The 22,257-nt window shown below is 35.4% G+C and overlaps 1 pseudogene; it reads left to right on the forward strand.

Moving 5' to 3' along the window:
* The first annotated feature begins 21,098 nt into the window (after positions 1-21,098).
* LOC132287326 (small nucleolar RNA R71) lies at positions 21,099-21,196 on the forward strand (annotated as a pseudogene).
* The last annotated feature ends 1,061 nt before the right edge of the window (positions 21,197-22,257 follow it).

Below are 22,257 nucleotides of genomic sequence, written 5' to 3' on the forward strand. Positions count from 1 at the left end.
GATTGTGTGGGAATTTTTATTGCACATGCTGTCTAGGTTGGGCTTGAACGATCATTGGATTCAAATGATAATAGCCTGCATTTCCACAGTTTCTTACTCTTTAAAACTTAATGGGAGTTAAGTGAGTTTTTTCAAACCATCAAGGGGTTTGCGTCAGGGCGACCCTTTATCTCCATATCTCTTTATTATCTGTGCTGAAGCTCTTTCTCTTGCTATTTTGCGAGCCCAGCAAGCCTAGTTATTATCTGGTATTCATGTTTGTGGGGGCGCTCCGTCTATTTCTTATCTTTTTTTTGTTGATAATTTTATTATGTTTTGTGTTGCAGTTAAGGAAAAAGTTTATGTTCTGAAACGAATTTTGGCAGATTATGAAAGGGCCTCTGGGCAGCAAGTGAATTTTAGTAAATCATCTATTTTTTTTTTGAAGTATGCCCAAGGCTCGATACGCCGTTTTCTTAGTTGATCTTTGGGATTGCGGATGCAGGGTTTGCATAGTCGGTATCTTGGAGTGCCGACAATTTTGGGAAGATCCAAGCTAGATGTGTTTCAGTTTTTGCTGACTAAAATCTAGGATTAGTTATCTTTTTGGAAGATGAAGTCTTTGTTAACGAGTGAGAAAGAGGTTTTAATTAAGGCAGTGTTGAGTGCTTTACTTACGTATGTAATGTCCTCTTTTAAACTACGCATCACATTGTGTCAAGATTTAATGAAGCATATTCGTTCTTTTTGGTGGTGTAATAAGGATAAAAATCGGGCAATTAATTAGATTAATTGGGATCTTCTTTGCCGGAATAAGAATTCGGGTGGTCTTGGGTTTCGCGATTTGGAGGTTTTCAATTTAGCTCTTTTAGCGAAGCATGCTTGGCATTTTTAGGTTACGAAGCAGGGGTTAGTGTATCAGCTTTTTAAGTTAAAGTATTTTCCTTTTTCGTCATTTTTGGATGCTTCATTGGGGTCCAATCCTTCATGGGGCTGGCGTAGTGTTTGGTCTTCTCAGGCGTTGTTGCGTCAGGGCTTATGATCGTTGATAGGGAATGATAAATCCACGCATGTTTGGGATGATCATTAGGTCCTTGCGATGCCGCAGAAACTTTTCCCACCCCCGTTTCATGTTCCTTTCTCTTATATGGCGGAGTTGATTGACCCTGCTACATCTTCATGGAAAGAGGATGTTTTGTATCAGTTTTTCCCTCCTCTTACGGTGCAGGAAATTCTCAAAATTCACATCAGCCGGTGGGATAAACCGGATGTTGTCATTTGGGCTCTGGAGAGGTTGGGTAAGTTTTCAATTCGGTCTACTTACAAATTGGCTATTTCAATATCTCATTTTTCGGGGTTGCTTCTATTAATTGTTGTTGGTCTTCCATTTGGCGGTGTCGTACTATGTCTAAGGTGCAATACTTTCTTTGGCGATGTTGTCTTAATTAATGCTTTGCCGGTTCGTGTTTCTTTGTTGGCTCGTGGTTGTGTTCTGTCGCCTTTTTGTCCTCGTTGTGGTTTACATAAGGAATTTGAAGTGCATCTTATTTTTTCTTGCCCTCATTTCATTCAAGTGTGGAAGTCATCTCTATTGCGTCTTGATTTTTCGGATTATTCTTTTTATTCTTTCCGGGTTAGATGGAGATTTTTGGTGCATCGGGCTATGATCTCCTCGGAGTTTGAGGGTGTGCTTAGTTTGATTTCCTTTTGTGTTTAGGGTATTTGGAAGGCGCAAAACCGGTTGGTTTTTGGTGGGATTTTATAGCTGCCTGAGGTTGTTGTATAGAAGGCGGTTGCCGATTTTTGGGTGTTTAAAGATGCTATGTCCCTCTGTTCCTCTTTAACTCCAGTGCAGGGCAACACTTTGGTGGAATCGTGGAGTCCTTCTCCATTTGGAATTGTTAAGTGTAATTTTGATGCTACATTTTGTCTGCAATCTTTGATGGGGGGAAGAGAAGCAATTGTCCATGATTATAGTAGTGTTGTGCTTAAGGCGGTAATTTTTTGTACCTTCTCAGCTTTTTCTTCTTTGCAGGCGGAATCTTTGGTGTGTCAACGTGCTATTCTTTGTGCTTTGGCGTTGGGTTTTTCTTACTTATGGTTTGAATTGGATGCCAAAGTTGTTGTGGATGGGGTGTTGGGCATGGCGACTTGTCCGTCGAAAATTGCTCCTATTTGTTTTGATATTAATGTGGATCTTCGGAGGTTTTAGTATGCCACTTTGACTCATGTGCGTCGTCAAGGTAATATGATGGCTCATGCTTTGGCAGCTCTTTCGAGACCTGGGCTTGGGACGAATCAGGTGTTGTCTTCTCTTCCTCCTTCAGTTGTGCCTTTTGCTTTGGCGGATGTTAGGCGCTAGCTGTTTTTGGGTTTGCCTTTGGGTCGTTGTGCTTCGAGAAAAAAACATAAACCTAGGGCTTAACATGAAGTTATTAACGGCATCAGTTGTTTCTTTTGCAGAGGTAATCATCAAGAAGATCATGATCACTTGTTTTTTTATATTTTTCATTCATTAATTGGATACACATGGTGTTACATATCATGCATCCATGAGTTCCAACTTCCAAATTTAATTGTACTTGGAGTCTTGGTCTATCAGTAGATGGGGGGTCACTATTAAAATTGACTCGATCATTTGTCATAATGAATTTGAAAGGACAAAAAATGCTATAAAAAATTAAAATATATAATATACCGGAGGTAACAGGTATTGAGAGGATCGGAACGCTCTCAAAGTGAACACGCCCTACAGTAACTGGATAGAGAGACTTTCAATAAGTTTCTCAATCCAGCAGTTGCAAAGGAGGGTTCACCTCCTTGACACCGTTACTCTAAAAGGGAAGTGCAAAAAGTCACTTCTTGTTGGAGAGCAGTCATAATCATATATATAACTGCTCCAATCATTTACACATAACTGCTCCTCTCTCTCTCATGAATATATTATATATATATATATTTTTATAATGAGCAGATTTTGGACTAAATATGGCAGATGATGGTGATCAAGAAATTAAGTAGCGAAGTTAGGAAGGAAATATTTGAAGGAGAGGTAAAGGTGGTTGGAGGTTGTTCTCAGCATAGCATAAAAAAAGTAACCCTAAATTTGGCTCATCCTCTGAATCATCAGGTTTGTAAGTCAAGCCCATCATTATCCAAATTTTAATTAACTAGGATGATATATATATCCATAGCACACTCGCTGCTTCTATTTTCTTTCTCAATAAATTCAACGTATGCTTCAACTAATATTCCAGCCCGCGTAATAATCAAATGGAAAGTTTTTTTATTGCCGGCCAGCTGGTACGTAATGCACAAATGAATGACATCTATATATAAATATAAAACTTGTTTTAGATACATTTTGTTTCTTTCACTGTGACGTCTTACATCACATCCAAAAGAAGTTTCAATATGACGTTTTACATCATCTTAGAGAAGAAGTTACCGACAATTAATGTGTACGGATAAAAATTGAAATTTACTGAGTACTTTTTTTTGTTTCAGTTGTTTTGTAGTATACTTGACTTTGGAAGTAAACCAATTACTTAGTTCTGTATCATTTGCCATGCATTATAAGGGATGAAACTAATTGAGTTTGTGTTATTATTATTATTATTATTTTATTAGATTAATTTGGATATTTGGGTTTTTTTTTTTTTGAAAGATAAATTTGATTAAGAAAGAAAGGATCAGAGCAACTCCAACGGCCCAGACTTTAGAGATTCTGGGCCGTTTTTTACTATTTCGCTATTGGATTGCTCCAATAGCATTTCCAAAAACTGGCCCCATTCAATTGGTCACGGAATGTTGCGACCCTCTTGGCGGGTTGCAGGCTGCCATGGGGGCCTGCATCTGTTTTGTTTTAATTTTTTAATTCTGCCCAGAACAGTTTTTAGCCCAGAACAGTGTTCCTAAGGGCATGTTTGCCTGAAAAAAAGAAGCTAAAAAACAAATTTATGGCTTTTTTTTTTTCAAAATAATTGAACCAAAGAGCCTTTAAGGCACTGTTTAACGCAAATAGTGCCTTAAAGGCTCTTTTGGGCAAAAAAAAAGTTTTGAAAAATTGAAAAAAAGTTATTTTATTTCCTTTTCAAATTTTTCAATGTTTCTATTGACATTATAGCCGTTTTAAGTACTGTTTGGCTGACCCAAACAGTGCCTTAACGACTATATTGGCTAACCAAATGATTTTTTTTTTTTTTTATTTGTTTTCCCAAACAAATTGAAATTTATTTTAAAATATGATTTTCTTATTAAAAAAATGTGTCTTTGTTTTCATTATAAATTAATAAATCACATGATGTTAGATATTGTATTGTTTACAAGATTTAATACATATTGGCTAAATAATTTAATCAACAAATAATTTAATTAATGATAATGAGATGAACAAATGGTTGTTTATATAAGATGAAAAATATATTCGTTATAAATATAGCCGTTAGAAATATAGCTGTTAGGACACAGTTAAAAAATAAAATTTTTAAAATATTAATATTTTTGGAGAACGAAGATGCACCATTGTAGTACATGCGATAATTAGCTAAAATTTGGAGACTCTAAAACGCTGATGTGGGTATGGAAAATGTAGACATGGTTATTGAAAAATGCTGATATGACAAATTCGGAGAACCCATTGGAGATGCTCTTATAAGGCTAGCAATAGCTAACCACTGGACGAAAGGGCCTAAGTCCACAATACACAATATACAATATATTTCAGCCTAAGGTACACGCCAGAAAATGAGCCCAAACGAGAAGCTCAAAATTCAAATGGTAAGACCGTTACTAGTCTACCACAATTGCCGGTGAGAAGGAGTAGAACTCTAACTCAGTAGCACTTCAAGTTGCTTGATCCGGTGGTTCTAGTGGTGGATGGATTACAGATTCAGAAATATCTCATTCGACCGCAATTCTTGTAGCATTGAATGTATTTGATATGGAGGAAGATAGGGGCTTGGATCTAATTGATTCTAGAGTTTAGTGAAGTAATGAGTTATCTGTAATGGATTTCTTTTGGAAGATTCTTTTGTTACGCGCATTCCAAGTGTGGTATACTAGGGCGTCTCCCCACCTTAAGGCTTTGCCTCCACAAATTTTGAAGGAATTAGAAAGGGTGTTTCCCCACCTTGAGTCGGGTAAGTTAACATTACAGAATATGGCTATGGAGGCATAGTCTCAAAGAATTGTTTGCACTGAGTGAAAGTCGAACCTCAGAGCTAATTCTTCATGAGACACGATGGCCAAATGACCAATGAGCCAACCCCTTTGAATTTTTGTGTTACTTCTTGTTGTTGCATTGTGTGAACTACAATGTGGACTAAACAAATCTTTTACCAAGAAGTTAACAATGAAATGATTGCTGGCTTTTGTAATAGATGAAATATTTAGAGAAATGTGAACTACATTGCTTATGATTTGATTAATTTATAGTTGGGTAAGTGTTAAAAAAAAAAAACCCCTGATACATAGGGTTTGTATACAAATAGTTCTTACTTTTTAAAAATGTGCATTTCAGTCCATAAAATTAAAAAAATGTGCAAATAAGCCCCTTTGACCATTTTTTGGTCAAAATTGACATAAAATAAATTAAAAAAAATCCTATTTTGCCCTTGGATTAAGTGCAAAAAATCCCTCTCTACTATCGATATAGTGCAAAATAGTTCCTGTGTGGTATAAAACCCCCCTATACTATTAATTTGGTGCAATTACCCCTTCAGTTTGCATAAAAAGACATTAATACCCTTTCTAATATAAATGAAATAATATTAAAAAATAGGCAATGTAAAAATATCATGCTAAACAGATATAGAATATAATCATTACTAATTTTCATCTAACCAGACCGAGCCTCAAAATTACAAAAATTCCTATTAATTTAAGACTATTAACTTTTATTTTTGAATTTTTTTCACATAAATTTTATACTAATAGTTACAAAATTCTATTCAATATTTAAGATATTCAATAAGTAATGACAAAACTGTAAAAAATTAATTACTAATGAATTCTGAACTAAATTAAATATATATTAAAAAATAGAATTTTATTTCTCTTGATTATTATAGTAAAATGATTTTTTTCTTCCTTTTATACCCATTGTAAAGTAAACTAATTGATAATTTTTCAACAAATAATGCATTTGGTTTATACAGTAATTATGATAAATTTCAAGGATGATCACTGTTCTTTATTTTTGGAAATTACAATCACTGTAATTTCAAATTTGCATGCATTTGCTTACTTAGCTTTATGTTTTCTAAGGACCCAAAAGGGTGTTATGGGTCTTACTTTCTTCAACTCGTGGGCAGTGAAACTACTTTTTTCATACAGACACTCATCGGGCTGGTCTAATATGGATTCTTTTAAGAGGAAATTATGGTATTGTATATATATATACACACGCACACACACAGGAAGGCTCTCATGCGGCCCAAAATAATGGATTTTTTAACGGACAAAAAGTCAATTAGGAAAATTATACTTTATTACTTTATCAGATCTAACCATAGTTAATTTACCATAATTAGCCAATACCTTTATTCAATCTTTCTCTCCTTAATCTCTTCCATTGTCCTTGCAATCTCAACCACTACCACCATATCCACACTATCTTCACCATTATAGCCACAACACAACTACCATATGCATTCTCCAAAATCGGATCCAGGCCACTATCTCTTTCTCTCTCTTCTTTTTGCACTTTGATTTATTTATTTATTATTTATTTATTTTTTTGCTCTCTTTATTATTATTTTTTTTTACCTTGATGGCTTGACTGTTGCTCTATTATTTATTTTTTATTTTTTTTCGTCACCCATTATTCCACACTTCGTGAATAAGCTTTTTTTTTTGGGGTTCAAAGGATACCAACTTTTTTTTTTGGGGTTCAAAGGATACCAATTTTTTAGGGTTTGTGAATAAGCACAACCTCCACTAATGGAGTCTCAAACACAAAATATATATTGTTTAATCCTACCATGGAAACAATAAATAGGTCTCTAAATTTGGATTTCTTGGAACTCCAAGTGTTGGCTAATTATAGTAAATTAACTATAGTTAGCTCTGATAAAGTAATAAAGTGTAATTTTCCTAATTGACTTTTGGTCTGTTGAAAAGTCCATTGTTTTGGATCGTATGAGAGTCTTCCGTATATATATATGTATATATAGTCTATGTATGTTTTTTCAAATGAGGATAAAATGTCGTGTCTTTTTTTTTTTGAATTTATTTTATGTCAACATTGACCAAAAAATAGTCAGAGGGGCTTATTTGCACCTTTTTTAAATTTTATGGATTATTTATGCACAAACCTTATATATCAGGAGGGTTTTTTGCACTTAACCTAGAAATTCATATTAGAAAGGGTATTAATGTCTTTTTATGCAAACAAGGGGGTAATTGCACCAAATTGACAGTATATGAGAGTTTTATACCACATAGAGACTGTTTTGTATTATATCGATAGTAGAGGGGTTTTTTTTGCACTTAACCCATTATAGTTTATGAAGGGTTAAGTGCAAAAAAATTCATAATTTCAATGTTGTTGATTATAAAAAAATTCACGTATGCTTTAACTAATATTCCAGCCTGCGTTATAATCAAATGGAAAGTTTTTTATGGCCGGCCTGGTACGTAATGAATGACATCTATATATAAATATAATACTTTAGATACATTTTGTCTCTCACTGTGATGTCTTACATCACATCCAAAAGAAGTTTCAATTAATATGACGTTTTACATCATGCATCTTAGAGAAGAAGTTACTGATAATTAATATGTGTAGATAAATTTTGAAAATTACGAGTACTTTTTTGTTTCAGTTGTTTTGTAGTATACTTGATTTTGGAAGTGAACCAATTACTAGTTCTATATCATTTCTAGGTCCATGCATAGGGGATGAAACTAATTGAGTTTGTGTTATTATTATTATTATTATTATTTTATTAGATTAATTTGGATATTTGGGGTTTTGCCCGGCTAATTTCGAAAGACTTAGAGAGGGCGTCTCCTCACCCTCACCTTGAGTTGGGTAAGTTACTAAGTATAATTGTGAAAGCATAGCCCCAAAATATTGTTTGCACTGAGTAAGAATCGAACCTCATATCTAATTCTTCATGTGACACCACCGCCAAGTGACCAATGAGCCTTCTATTTTTTGTGTACTTCTTGGTGCATTGTGTGAACTATCTCGTGGACTTAACAAATCTTTTACCAAGAAGTTAACAATGAAATGATTGCTGACTTTTGAAACAGGTGAAATATTTAAAGAAATGTGAACTACATCGCTTATGATTTGATCTTGATTAATTTATAGTTCATGAAGTAGAAAACTTTACATATTTTCCTGAATAGCTTATTTCAAAAGAGGTTCTGCTTTCTACTCCTCACTAAATTCTAATGTACGGTTAGTTATTATTATTAGGAGTATTATTTTCTTCTAGTTTGAAATACTTTTATTTGCTATATGAATGATTGCCTTATATTGCTCAAGCACTAAATATTGATACTATGTGCAGAAAAACCTTTCTTATATTTGGGCCAATTTGGCATCCAAGACTAATATTGCTCAAGCACTGAATATTGATACTATGTGCAGAAAAACCTTTCTTATAAGCGGCAGGAGAGCGTTGAGGAAACTCATTTGCAAGGCAGGAGAATAATTGAGTTCTAGAGTCCTTTGAAAGATTGTGGAGGGTTGGAGAGGCTGAGAAATTCTAGAATATAAGAGAGAGATATTGTGTTGGTATTGGTAGAGAGGATTCTAGATCATAGTAGGGAGTTTTGTAGAAGGTAAGTAATTAAAAGACAATTACGTAGAATGTTTTAAAAAGCAGATAGGAGTTATATATAGGGTGAGGGTGTCATTTGTCAACAAGAAGCTCGAGTGACCAGAGTGAGAAGGTAGGGAAGCAGAAGGAGAGGTGAGTTTGAATCACTGCGTACGCTTTGAGAAAAAGAGAGTAGTACAAAATTGAAAATATTGCCTTAAACTTCAACTTTTAAATGACCCCGTAAATTATGTTTTCATTAACAATTAATTGTTTTCGGACCTCCCTAATATCTTAAACTTCATTAATTGATTCACGCGTAGAAATTCAGTTAGTTTTGTTCTTTCAATTAGATTATTTTGACTATATATCTTTCTATATTTTTATTTTCTCATAATATCAGTTACTAATAGAGTTTGAGTCCTAATAATTGAATTAAAATTTTTTTCCTTCTATTTTCTTACAACATCAAATAATAGAGTTGTTACGTACTAAAGCACTAATAATTATATATATATATATATATATATATATATATATATATATATATATATATATATATATATGGTGAATGGATAAACTTGTATAAGATGGACGCAACAACCCAACAGGTCACATGAGACCAAAGACATCACAAAGCCAACAATTGGACAAAACCAGACTCACAAGGGATGTCATGATAGTAGAGGTCAATCAATTAAAAACTAGGATTATCTATTAGAAATATATAGAACAACACTGCAGAAATAGTTGTTGTAGATCCTCTATTGATGAGAAATTCTCATCTCAGCACTCGTCTTCAACTTAATGGATGCATACTTGGCCCTGATACAAGTTTTGATGAGATATACTATGTGTATATATAAACTAGGAAAGAAATATGGAATAAACCTTTTATTTGTATTAGCACACAATTCACAAGTTTACACGAGTTCTCTTTATAGGAGAGAATACACGTACATAACTAGCTGGCCTAATTAATAATTTTTTAATTTACAGCATTTGACCAATATTCTATTTATAGCAAATATCCTCCAAATATTATATTTACAGCTAATAATATTTAGTAGTATTACTACCAAATCTTTCTTTTTCAACACTTCCCCTCAAGCTGGTTGGAAGATATCCTCCATAGCCAGCTTGCCAATTAGTCTGTCAAACTGTCTTGTAGGAAGTCCCTTTGCAAGCACATCTGCAACTTACTCGTAGTAGGAATGTACGGCATACAGATCAATCCTTTTTCAAGCTTTTCCTTGATGAAGTGTTTGTCTACCTCCACGTGCTTTGTTCTGTCATGAAGCACTGGATTGTGAGCGATTGAAATAGCAGCTTTATTGTCATAGTACAATTTCATAGGCATTGGATTAGAGACCTTTAATTCATCCAATAGTCTTTTAATCCATAACACCTCACAAATTCCATGAGCAACTGATCTAAACTCGGCCTCTACGTCGCTTCTTGTTACTACATTCTGTTTTTTACTCCGCCAGGTGACAAGGTTACCTCCAACGAAGGTGCAGTAGCTAGGAGTTGACCGTCTATTAATAGCACTCCCAGCCCAATCCGTATCAGTATAGGCTTCAACTTACAAATGCCCACGGTTTTTTAACAGTAGACCTCTTACAGGGGTCCACTTTAGGCATCTGAGAATTCTGTAGACTGCATCAAAGTGTTCTCGTCCAGGTGAATGCATGAACTGGCTAACCATGCTAACTGCAAAAGCTATATCTGGACGTGTATGTGACAAGTAGATCAATCTTCTAACAAGTCTTTGATATTGCTTTCTATATAACTTCTTCATCTTTAGAAGGCTGTAGCTTAAGGTTGGGCTCAATGGGTGTCTCGGCTGGTTTACATCCTAGCAGACCTGTGTCACTAAGTAAATCAAGAATATACTTACGTTTATTCACAAATATACCTTCTTTGGATCTAGCAAACTCCATTCTAAGAAAGTATTTTAATGCACCCAAATCCTTGATCTCAAAGTCAGCTGCAAGTCTCTTTTTCGGTCTCTCCAATTCTTCATTGTCATTTAGTGTGTCTCGAACCAAAGCATGCAAAAGTGTGTAGTATGGCCAAGTTTAAATTTAGAAAATGCCACTACCACTTCCAACTAAAAATATAGCTAGAGTGAGTAGGGATCGTCCCAAGGGATTGGAAGCGTATTTGTGATGGAAACTAATATCGGATTAGTAGGTCGAATGATCAAAGATTGATTGGTGATTGTTTAATTAAACTACAATGCAATTTAAAGATTAATGTAAGTGAAAAGAGCAATCTAGGAAGTAGGGAAAAGATATAGGAGAGAGGTCTTGAGGTTTAGAGTTACCACTAAGCTTCACTTCATCAAACACTAGCAATTGTACATTAATGGTGAAATTTAAAATGTAACTTGTATGTGTGTGACATCAATTGAAACTAAACATGGATGGCAAATAAGTATAAATTGTCTAGCCAATTTTAATGAATAACACAATCTATCAAATGAGACCAATATCCATTCAATTAAACCACAACTAATGCACACACAAATATTTAGAGATATGCACTCTTTGCATTCATAAGTATGGAACATCAAGAAATAAGAATGGATTGTTCACCTACCTAAAAAATTAAAACAATTACACTAAAATTAGGCTAGAGACATGAAATTAAACTAGAGATGTGATACAATCCATCAAGAAACAAGTGTGAACCATCAAATAAGTCACAAAAGTGTTCCATTAAGCACCATGCCTTAACCATCACTAGATCAACATCATCAACACACTAGACATGCATCAACTTCATTAAATATAGAGATAAAAACATAAACATCAATTCTAGCATACATAGACATATGACTAGAGCCAAATGATTAATTGAAAGCATTAATCCATACAAATCAAGTAGAAAACACAAGATCTATATTTATTCAAGGTCAAAACATTTATTACAACTAAAATGCCCAAAAATACACAAAAGTTAGGTTTGAGAAGCAATCCTAGGGGTTATTTCTAGCCCCAAGAGAAGGATTTAGCCACTCATTGTAGTGGTTATAGAACCCTCAAGGGCTAGCTTAGAGGTTGGCATTATCATCTTCATCCTTGCTTCCTTCTTTAAAACCCTAGTTCTAGAGAGAAAAATTATCTATTCTATAATTGGTAATATCTGTTTCTATTACAATGATGTTTAATAAATCAATTACACACCCCTTTGAGTAAGGACCAAGTCAGGATAATAGTTCTGATTGGAAGAAATTCGCAGCTATGCACGGTAGGTAGAAATCGGCTCTCAGGAATTAGACAGCTCACTACCACCAGCATTTTCGATCGATTGAAGATTTTTGATCGATCAAACACTTAGTTTCGATCAATTGAACCTGACGTGGCTTGAAAATATCTTCCAGGCTTGATCCAATTGGCTTAGCTGGCACCGCCTTGTTTCGATCGATTGTAGACAACTTCGATTGATCAGGATTTCCCTTCGATTGATCGAAGTTCCCCTGGTGCATTTTTCTTGATTTCTTTCCAACTTTGCTCCTTAACTCCAAAAATGGTCTAAATGGCTCTTGTAAGCCTTTTTGAACATTATTCACATGAAATATGCAATAACACAAATAAATATCTAAGACATGAAAGTAAGATAGATGAATGGACTAAAATACCCTAGCTTAGGTGCTAAAATGTGTCATATTTGAGCACTCATCACACCCCTAAACTTAGATATTGCTAGTCCCTAGCAATGAACTACAAGGAAAAGAAAGACATAAACAACTATACATCTATGAACTAGAAATCAATGAAAGGATAATGCCATTTTCATAGGGAACACGATTGCATTTAGCGTATGCAATAAGCCTTTTAAACCCTTAGATTACCCCTAGTGGACGAGTGAAGTCTCGTAAGGGTTTCCAGAAATGATACCCATTAACATTAAGCTCTTTTTCACAAGAGAGGCACCAATATACAAAATAAGCATTGGGAGAAAACTACCTCAAGTATGCAATTTTTCAACCCTTTCCAAGCAATCTCCTAAAATCTCAATACTAAGCAAGCGAGTGGTCCTCCACACATCAAGAAAATGATCATGCAAATCAAAATAACTCTAGAATACTTTTGAGTGAACCGGCATCAAATATACTGCTATCTAAGCCAACTAAAAAAATGATCATATCCTTACCCTCAAACTAGTACACAAATCTAGTCCCGATCATCAAAACAAAGAGTAGACCTTTTATTAAAGCTTTATTCAACTAGGTGCGCTTATTCCTTTCACTCTATTTTTTTTTTTTTTTACTATCCCAAGGATCAGAGATGGAAGTATGGTGTAATGTGTTGATCTATTAAGCTTTCTAACGATCCATGAGGTCGAGCGTTAGGTCAATAACTCCCAAACTGGATGGCTTTAGGGCATTAGGAGGTTAAACACCCCTAAGAACTTACAAGCTCAAATCGACTAGGCTACAAATTAAAACAACTTCTATCTAATCATTTCCCATTTCTCACCTTTTGGGAGAAGTCCTCACTTTTTTTTATTGCTTTTGCAACTTTTTTTTTTTTAGCATTCAATTATTAACCTAGAGTTTTTGCCCTCCACCTTTCGGCGTTAGAAATTCAGTGCTTGATGAGGCTAGAATCCCGGCTACTCAATAAAAAAAGGTTTGTTATCACTTTTGTCAAGATGAAAGCTTTTAATGCACTATTAGCTCAATTGAGATATAACCAAATCAATAATCAACAAAGCATGTACCCTACAAATGAATGCTAGTGTGCGCCTGTGCTAGTGTTGAATCCTAGAGTGAATCTCAAAACAATCACAAAATCAGGATGATGTGGACCACAAATGCAAGCAAGATATCAATCTTTCAAAAAATTTACTCCTAAATGGAATCCACAAGGCATACAAGGAGTATTGGACTCTCAAGTTAAGCAATTTTTAAATTCTAAATATTATGATCCTCAAAAGATCAAATTCATAGCCCAAGACTCTCAAATCATATCACATGCATAGAAATCAAGTGTGACATGTAAGATATGCTAATATACCCCCAAACTTAATCTGTGCATTGTCCTCAATGTAAAAAGAAGCAACAAATAATGGAAAGAGTATACCAAATGGGTGAAGCAAAAGGGACCTGGCAACAGAAGTTTAGCTTTGGAAGGCGCACCCCCAAACTTAGATTCCGGACACCTGTCTGAAAATGGGTCACACTAACAATGGTCAAAGCATATGCATCAATGATATAAAAGAGAAGTGATACTGAAAACTGGGCAAAAATCATGGCATATAGCAAGATATAACATAGGATGGCCAAAACTAATATCAAAGATCAAAAAATTCATATATAGAAAATAAGTGCAAAATCAAATATCCAGTTAAGCAAAATATCCAGAAATATCCAAGAACAAATATCCAAATAAATATCCAGAAATATGCTGCAGCATGTCAGTAATATGCTACAGCATGGCAGACATCTCGGTGCTGTGGTGAATGAGCGAAGTGGTAAGGTCGGTCCTCAAAGCTCCAAGCTCATGTTTCACCTCAGCTACCTCATCTCGCAGCGCATCGGATCTCCGAACTAAGTCATCATGTTTCCTTACCAAATCGTCATGTCTCCTCACCAGGTCATCATGCCTCTTCGTGATATCCTCGTAATGCCTAGTCATATCAGCTCTGAAAGATATGAAATCTATATATAACTAAACTACCTTTGATCTGTAGCTAGAATCAGTGCTGGTATGGGCTGTCGGCTCAGTAGGAGGAGCATGTGAAGGGCTAGTCTAATACACTAGGTACATCTGGCTGAGAGGTAGAACCGGAAGTAGTAATGCGACATCTTTGTCTGGGAAGAGATCTATCAGCTGTGTCATCTTTTGGGATATCGCATGCTACCGCTGCTTCTACTGCTCCTCTCTGATGCCGTGCCTATAGTCTCTTGAAGTTTCTATTTGCTCTGTTTTTGCGGTAGAAGTTGAAGGTCTTGTTCCACTGGGTCAGATCATAAGCTCTCTTTGCCCTATCAGCGTCAGGCTCTGCAATCTTCTCGGGGTTAAACTGATACCCTTGGTCTAAGAGTAGCTGTGTGATCAAATGGCCAAAAGGTAAAGGCCAGGTTTCTGCTCTGGTGGTAGGCGAAATGCAAGTTCTTCCAGAACTTGTGGATAAGCTCCCAGATGAGTGCAGGAATGTAGAGCTAGTAACCCTGATCTACACAGTATAAAGCCTGGAAGATCCCCTCTCTCATCTGAGTGCCATGACCTGTGGAGATAATGTGGCTACCATGGTCAGCTCAGTAGGAAATGGTAGATGTGCAGGGTACAGAGGCTTCTGAGTATCATCAACCAGTGGAGAAGTGTGGGGGCATCAACTGGCAGCAGCTATGGCCAGAAAAGAAATGTTAATCTCGGTCGTCAATGGTAGTGTGTAATAGAAATCTGTCATCCTCATCCATCCGGAAGTGATGGTAGAAGAGAGCAACCAACCGGGGGTAGACGACTGTGTCTGCTAGGGTCTTAATAGCAGCAATGCCCCACTTCACGAGCTCCTCATAGGACCACTTAGTCTAGTCCAGTGTAGCGAATAGCTCTGTATTAAATCTGTACTCGGTCTCCCGTGTCTTATTAACGTAAGATTTAGCGGGGACCTCTCTGATATGGCATGCTCGGCATCCATAGCAGATGAAGAAGAAGAAGATGAATTGGAAGACTCTATAACTGGAGATGAAGGCTGTGGCACTCTGGGAACTCTCAACCTGGTAAGAGTCTTTCTTCTACGCCGCATCTACAAAAACAATTATAAATCAGTGCACAGGTAAAAAATATGGTAATCAACTGATAAGGAAACACAAAGCATGCCTGAATCAGAAAAAAAAACAAAGGATAGAAAAGAAAGATCATACTTGTGCAAGAAATGAATAAGAAAGCTTTAAAATCATATTAAAATATGGCTCAGCTAAACAAAATAGATCAGATATGCAATGATAACATAGAGGGCAGAAAAGTCACATATGGAACAGATGGAGTAGAAATATATGATCAACAGGGCAAACATAGGCTGTGATGTGCATAAGTAATGCAAGGTGCATTCACAAACCTAAAATATAAGAAGATGCTGCAATGGTATGACAAGTAGATTCTAGGATGACATCGTATCAATTCCTAGCAAGAATGTCTATAGGTGCAACAATGAAGATCAAAATAGAGCAACATGATAGCATGGAACATATAGGTATGAAAAATGTCAACCTAGGACTCAAGAAACAGGCATGTCATGCAATAAAGACTAAGTGAAATGCACGATTGCAAAACACAGCAATCCAAGGCATGTTATGACAGGCAAGTTCAAGAAAGAATCTTAGATATGGTATGTAACTAGATAGCATATATTTGAATAATGCACAAATAAGAACAACTACAGACAAAGAAATATCCTGTATAACAATGCAGCAAAATCAACATCTTTTGATCACTCATGGCTCGTGACCTCCTCTAATGCTTAAATGAAGCAGAAAATGGCTAAATACTGAGAATACAAGAAACTTACCATCTGTAAGTCAAAATCTGGACCGGAAGAACTTTGGTCATCAAGAATGATGACAAGTGCATAAGATATCAAGACAATGGCATGTAATCAGATAAACAATAATATCAAGTAAACACAGTTCTAACATGGTTCACATTTCAGTTAAAAATCACAAGTAAGTTTGAGAATTGAGATTAAGGCCAGAGAACAGAGACAATATCCAAATCATGCATTTGAAATTCCAAAAATCCATATCACACCCCCAAACTTAGTCAAAAATCAATTCCAAAAAGATAGGCTCAAGGGATGCGTAGAAAATGTTCAAAATAATCAATGTGGTAAAAGTGGGCAAAATGGTGTATGTACAAGTAACAAGTTGCTATTATTTCAAAGTGCACACAATTATTCCAAAGAAATCATATTTGTCAAAAGATATCAAACTGGGCCCTAGGATGGCAAGAATCAAGAATTAGATCACATACAAGTTTAAAGGCACTTTAAACATGCAAATGGAAGCAAAGAAATCAAATGGAACAAGTTTCAACTCAGTCAAGGGCATTTTGGTCGACTTTGAATTTCTCAACACTTTTTGGGGCAAAATTGGAATTTTTGAAAACTTTGGGGTCAAGACATTCAATTGCATTGTAGAAAAACTTCATGATAAGAATCATGCAATGAACGAACAATAATAGAAGGAATCATGCAACTCAACTTCCTATTTTTCAATCAAAGTTAAAAAATTTCTCTTTTTAAATCATTTGAAATCCAACAAGTGTGATCACAAAACATGTTAACAATGAAAGCTCATTTTACCAAAACAATGCACTCAATCCAATCAAGATTTGGCAAAGAAGTCCATTTGAAACATTTTTCATGCATTAAGACAAGACTTCAATTTTAAAAGTACAAAATCAAATCAAGTCATGCTTGCAAGCAATTTAAGTAAATTAGAATACATCCATGCATTTCACATTCAAGACAAGTAAATGAGACAAGATGGAACTATGCCCACAACAATTCAAACTTTACAATGCCATTTATTTTCAAAAACAACATCAATAGCTCAACTTTGTAAAATAAGTTAAATTTTTCTTTATTTTCATTCTAAAATGTACTTGAAAATCCATTTCAAATTCTAACTCATGTCCAAAATCAAACCACATGCCATTTGAATTTTAAAATCAAAGTTCACAATTTTTTTCAAAAATTCGGCATAGTTTCCCCTTAAAAATTAAGATCCCAAAATTTTTCAACACAACAATTTCAATCAATCAAACAATTTCAACATCAACAAGGGCACCGCCCATAATCAATCCACAAATCCAATGAATTTTATCCATTCTCTTTCTAAAAACTACACCATCCATATTCTATGTCATTTCAATTTCGATTACAAAGACCTACATTTCAAATCCAATTTCCATGTCACAATTCAACATAATAAGATCAAAAATCTAGTATCAACAAAATTTGACCATCAAATGAATTCAAAAGGACCATTTTCCATTCTCAATGTAATTCCAACAAATGTTCCAATTATTATTATTATTTTTGGCAACAATTTTCAACAAATATTTATGTTGTTTTGATTATTTTGCATTTTTTCATTTTTTTATTTGTTTTTTTGTTGTTTTCCAATTTTTATTTTGCTTTCAATTTTTTTTATATACAAAATATGTACAAAATGAAAATTAAAATGCAAAAATAAAAAGAAAGCAAGAAACAAAATAAAAATAAAAATAAAAATAAAAATAAAAATAAAAATACAAATACAAATAAAATGATGCAAAATAAAATAAAAAATCTAAAAATTGGAACTTACCTGATAATTTAGAGAGTAAAGGAAGAAACTTGGAGCAAAAATGGAGGTTTCTCAACCTCGCCGGCATCGGAGAAGATAACCGGAGTCTCGCAGGAGACTCGTCGAAAAATTCAGAGCTTGTTGGAGCTTGTTTTAGAGTCCTCCTTGGCCTAAATTGGCCAGAGGTGATGATTTTGGTGTAAAACGAGAGTGAAATAGAGAGATTGAAGAGAAAAAGATTGGTCGAATGGCTACAAGCTTCACCGGCGATTATGGAGGTTCGGCGGCGGTGGCTTTGGCTTTTTGGGTTGTTGCCGGTTGAAGAGAAGAGGGAGGTGAGGTGGTGTTGGCTAGTGAGGAGTGAGATTGAGAGGATTTGAGAGATTGAGAGAGTGGAGAAGAGATTCGGGTGAGGGAGAGAGTGATATGGAGGCTAGGGTTTTATGAGGGAGAAGATGAATAGGAAAAGAAAAAAAAAATAGAAAAAGGAAAAGAAAAAGAAAAAAAAAAAAAAAGGAAAAAAAAAATATGAGGAAGCTGAACGGCTAAAAGGGATTTCTAAAAAATTCAAATGACGCATTTTCGATCGATCGAAGAACTTCGATCAATTGAACCCTTAACTTCGATCGATCTAAAATGGATTTCGATCGATTGAACTTAACCTTGATCGATCGAAATAGAAATTGAAGAGTCCTCATCACAGGTGATTCGATCGATCGAAGTGGAACTTCAATCCATCAAACTAGAGTTCGACCAATCGAAATGATCCGGCAGTACCCAAAATGCAAAAAAATGGCTCTCAGGATTTTTCATTGCAACTCATATCTAGACGACGCAAGAACATGTAAAAACATAAATGAAGGAGGAATAGGGTTGTCAAACCCTACGAAATGCACTAGTCTTTAAAGTCTCTAGCAAGACATTGGGCTCTTTTAGCCCGAATCAAAAATCTTGTTGTGCATCCCCTCTTTGACGAGGTGAATGAACTTTTGAATCCTTCCCAACAAATGGTTTTTTAAAGAACTTGTTGGATTTGATTCAAAGGAGATTGATGATCCTTTGTCAATGCAACTCTTGGGCTTCCATGCCCTTTCAACATTTGGTTTCAAAACAACATTCTTTGAAATCATTTTGGAATATAAACTTTTGGAAATTCCATTTTCAAGCACGGACTCAACTTTTTCAAATTCATTGTCAAGACACTTTTCCACAACACACATTTCTTTATGCTTATCCATTGAACTCAGGCTTGTATTAAATATATTCAACTTCACCTTCATATGCCTAAATGAAAATTTCATTATCCCCATCCTACAACTTATGTTGGCATTAGTGGTTGCCAAGAATAGATGACCAAGGATAAAGGGAATTTGATTCTTGGGATTTGGGACCGGTTCCGTGTCAATGACAACGAAATCAACCGGGAAGAAGAACTTATCAATTTTAATCAAGACATCCTCAATAATACCCTGGGGTTTTTTGATGGATCGGTCGGCAAGTTGTAAAACTACCAATGTTGGTTCAAGTCTCCTAAGCCCAATTGAACATACACTGAATATGGAAGAAGGTTAACACTTACTCCTAAATCTAGAAGAGCCCGGTTAATGACATGGTCACCAATGATGCAAGAAATAGTAGGTGAATCGGGGTCCTTAAAATTTGAAAGAGTGTTATGTTGCAAAATGGAGCTTACTTGCTCGATCAAGACCACTTTCTTTGGTGATTGGCTTTTGTTCTTCCTCTTTTGGGTACAAAGATCTTTCAAAAATTTGGCATAAGCCGAAATTTGTTTAATTGTATCCAAGAGCGGAAGATTTATTTTCACTTGCCTAAACACTTAAATTATTTCATTCACTTTGGTCTTTTGCATTTTAAGAGAATTGGATCCTTTTAAGGCATCCGGAAATGGAGCCTTTGGCTCAAAAGCTTTTTCAAAATCTTGTTTCACAGCACAAGAATTTTTCAAATCATTTTTCACAGTTTTCTCAACAAGATGATCATGCACATGCAATAAAGGAGGAATAAAATGTGAAACGGGACGGGTGTCAACTTTTGGTTCACTCACTTCATTTTGGACACCAATTTGATTATCAACAATTTTTCCACTTCTCAAGGTTGTCACCACGTTGACATGTTCAATTGTGTGACCTTTCGATGAGGAATTGGTCTCCACAACAAATTGTTGCTTTGGTGGGGTATTTAAAGACATCTTCCCTTTTTCTCTAGCATTCAAAGTACTAGCTATTTGCCCAACTTGGGTTTTTAACTTAGTAATGGATTCGGAATGAGAATGAAGCAATTGAGTGTTTGCCTCTAAAGTACCCAAAGCGATCAACACTTTTTCCTCAAAAGCGGGACTCCTAGAATTTCCTTGAGAGTAAGATGATTGATTAGAAATATGAGAGTTTGAGAATTGGTTTCCGTGTGATGATTGAAAAGATGATCTATAACCTTGGGACCTTGGCTTTGCATTGGGGACGGAACATACTTTCCTTAAAAACCACCTTGGGGAGGGTTTCTTGGCTTTTCCAAGAGAAGTTTGGATGGTTCCTCCACCTGGGATTGTAATGTGTGCCATAGGGATTATTCCCTTGGTTAACAAATGTGGCATTGACTTGTTCATGGTGCTCACTTTGCATATGTCCATGGGGATAATTGGAAGTAGAATGTAAGACACTGTAACAAGTCATGCTTCATTAGATGGATGATGAACATGATTAGGGGAGGAAGACACTTGATTCACCGAATTTTAGTTAATCAAAAATTGATCAAACCTTTGAGATAAAGACTTGACTTCAACGGCTATGTCATTGGAATTATCAACTTGATACAAGTCGACATTCTTCATTCCACCTAAATTTCTACTATTTTTGGAAGATAAGGATCGATGCATTGAATTCTCACTCATGCTTTCATAAAGACGCCAAACATCATTTTCATACTTATCAAGATAAGAACCACCCATAGATGCATCAACCATACCCTTGTGATTATCCGGCAAACTTTCAAAGAAGTATTGAGCTAATTGCCACTTAGGCATGTCATGATGTGGACACTTCCTAAGCAAATCATTAAATCTTTCCCATGCCTCATAAAACAATTCCCCATCCTCTTGAGAAAATTCTCTAATGGAAGTTCTCATAGCATTGGTCATTGAAACCGAATAGTACTTTTTCAAGAACTCTTGTTGCATTTCCGCCCAAGAAGTTATCGAAAAAGGCCTAAGATTGTTGAACCAATATTTTGCCTTATTTTTAAGGATGAAAGGAAAAAGTTTTAATCTCAAAACATTTTCCAACATGTTCGTGTATTTCACGGTAGAGCATACTTCAAGAAACTCATCCAAATGCTTGTAAGGTTCTTCACTTGGAAGTCCATGATAGTTAAGAAGCATTTGAATAGTTTGCGGTTTAATCTCATAGTGATGTGCTCTAAAAGGGGGCAATTGAATGCATGTAGGTACATATATTCATTTGACACATAATGATCACGCAAAGCAAGAGGAGGTATCACAATTAGACGTGCTACATAAACACCTTGATTGCCTTGAATAATGGGAGGTTGTGGAGCAAAAATTGGCCGAGGCATTCCCAATGGAACTTGGCCTTGTTGTTGTGGTGGAATGAAAGGTCTTTGCATGCCTAATGGTACTTGAATGTTGTCATGATGCACATTAGGGTGAGGGATGCCTTGTTGGTCTATGTGACCAAGGTCCTTTACACGATCCTCATTGATGTCTTCCATTGATGAAATGGAATGACTAGAATTACACCTTCCCTTAGAATTACGAACAGTGGAATCAAGATTCAAATTAAGTGGGACAAGAGTAGGATTTAATGACCTACGACCATGCATGCACAAACAAAACACAGACAAGCAACAAGTAAGTAGCAATCACTTCTCCTCCGTAACAAATTAATAATCAACAATCCTCCACATACAATGGTCCCATGCTCCCATTCTTTGAACAATATGCAAGAAAAATTAAATTGTCTCCACGTGAGCTCACGATTTAACTATGAAACTAAAGACTTGTCTTTACGCGGGCTCATGATTTAACTAGAGATTGAGTTTAGAGAAGCTCACAAAGGATCCTTAAGCAACTTCAAATGATTTTTCAATTTTTTTCTTTGCCTTGCTTTGCTTTGCAATTTTTATTTTATTTTTGAGCTTTTTATGCTCTTGTTTAGCTTTACT

This window comes from Cornus florida, unplaced genomic scaffold (genome assembly GCF_030987335.1).
Source record: "Cornus florida cultivar Cherokee Brave unplaced genomic scaffold, ASM3098733v1 CherokeeBrave_3.0.0_Hap2_Chr11, whole genome shotgun sequence".
In the NCBI taxonomy this organism is placed as follows: Eukaryota; Viridiplantae; Streptophyta; class Magnoliopsida; order Cornales; family Cornaceae; genus Cornus; species Cornus florida.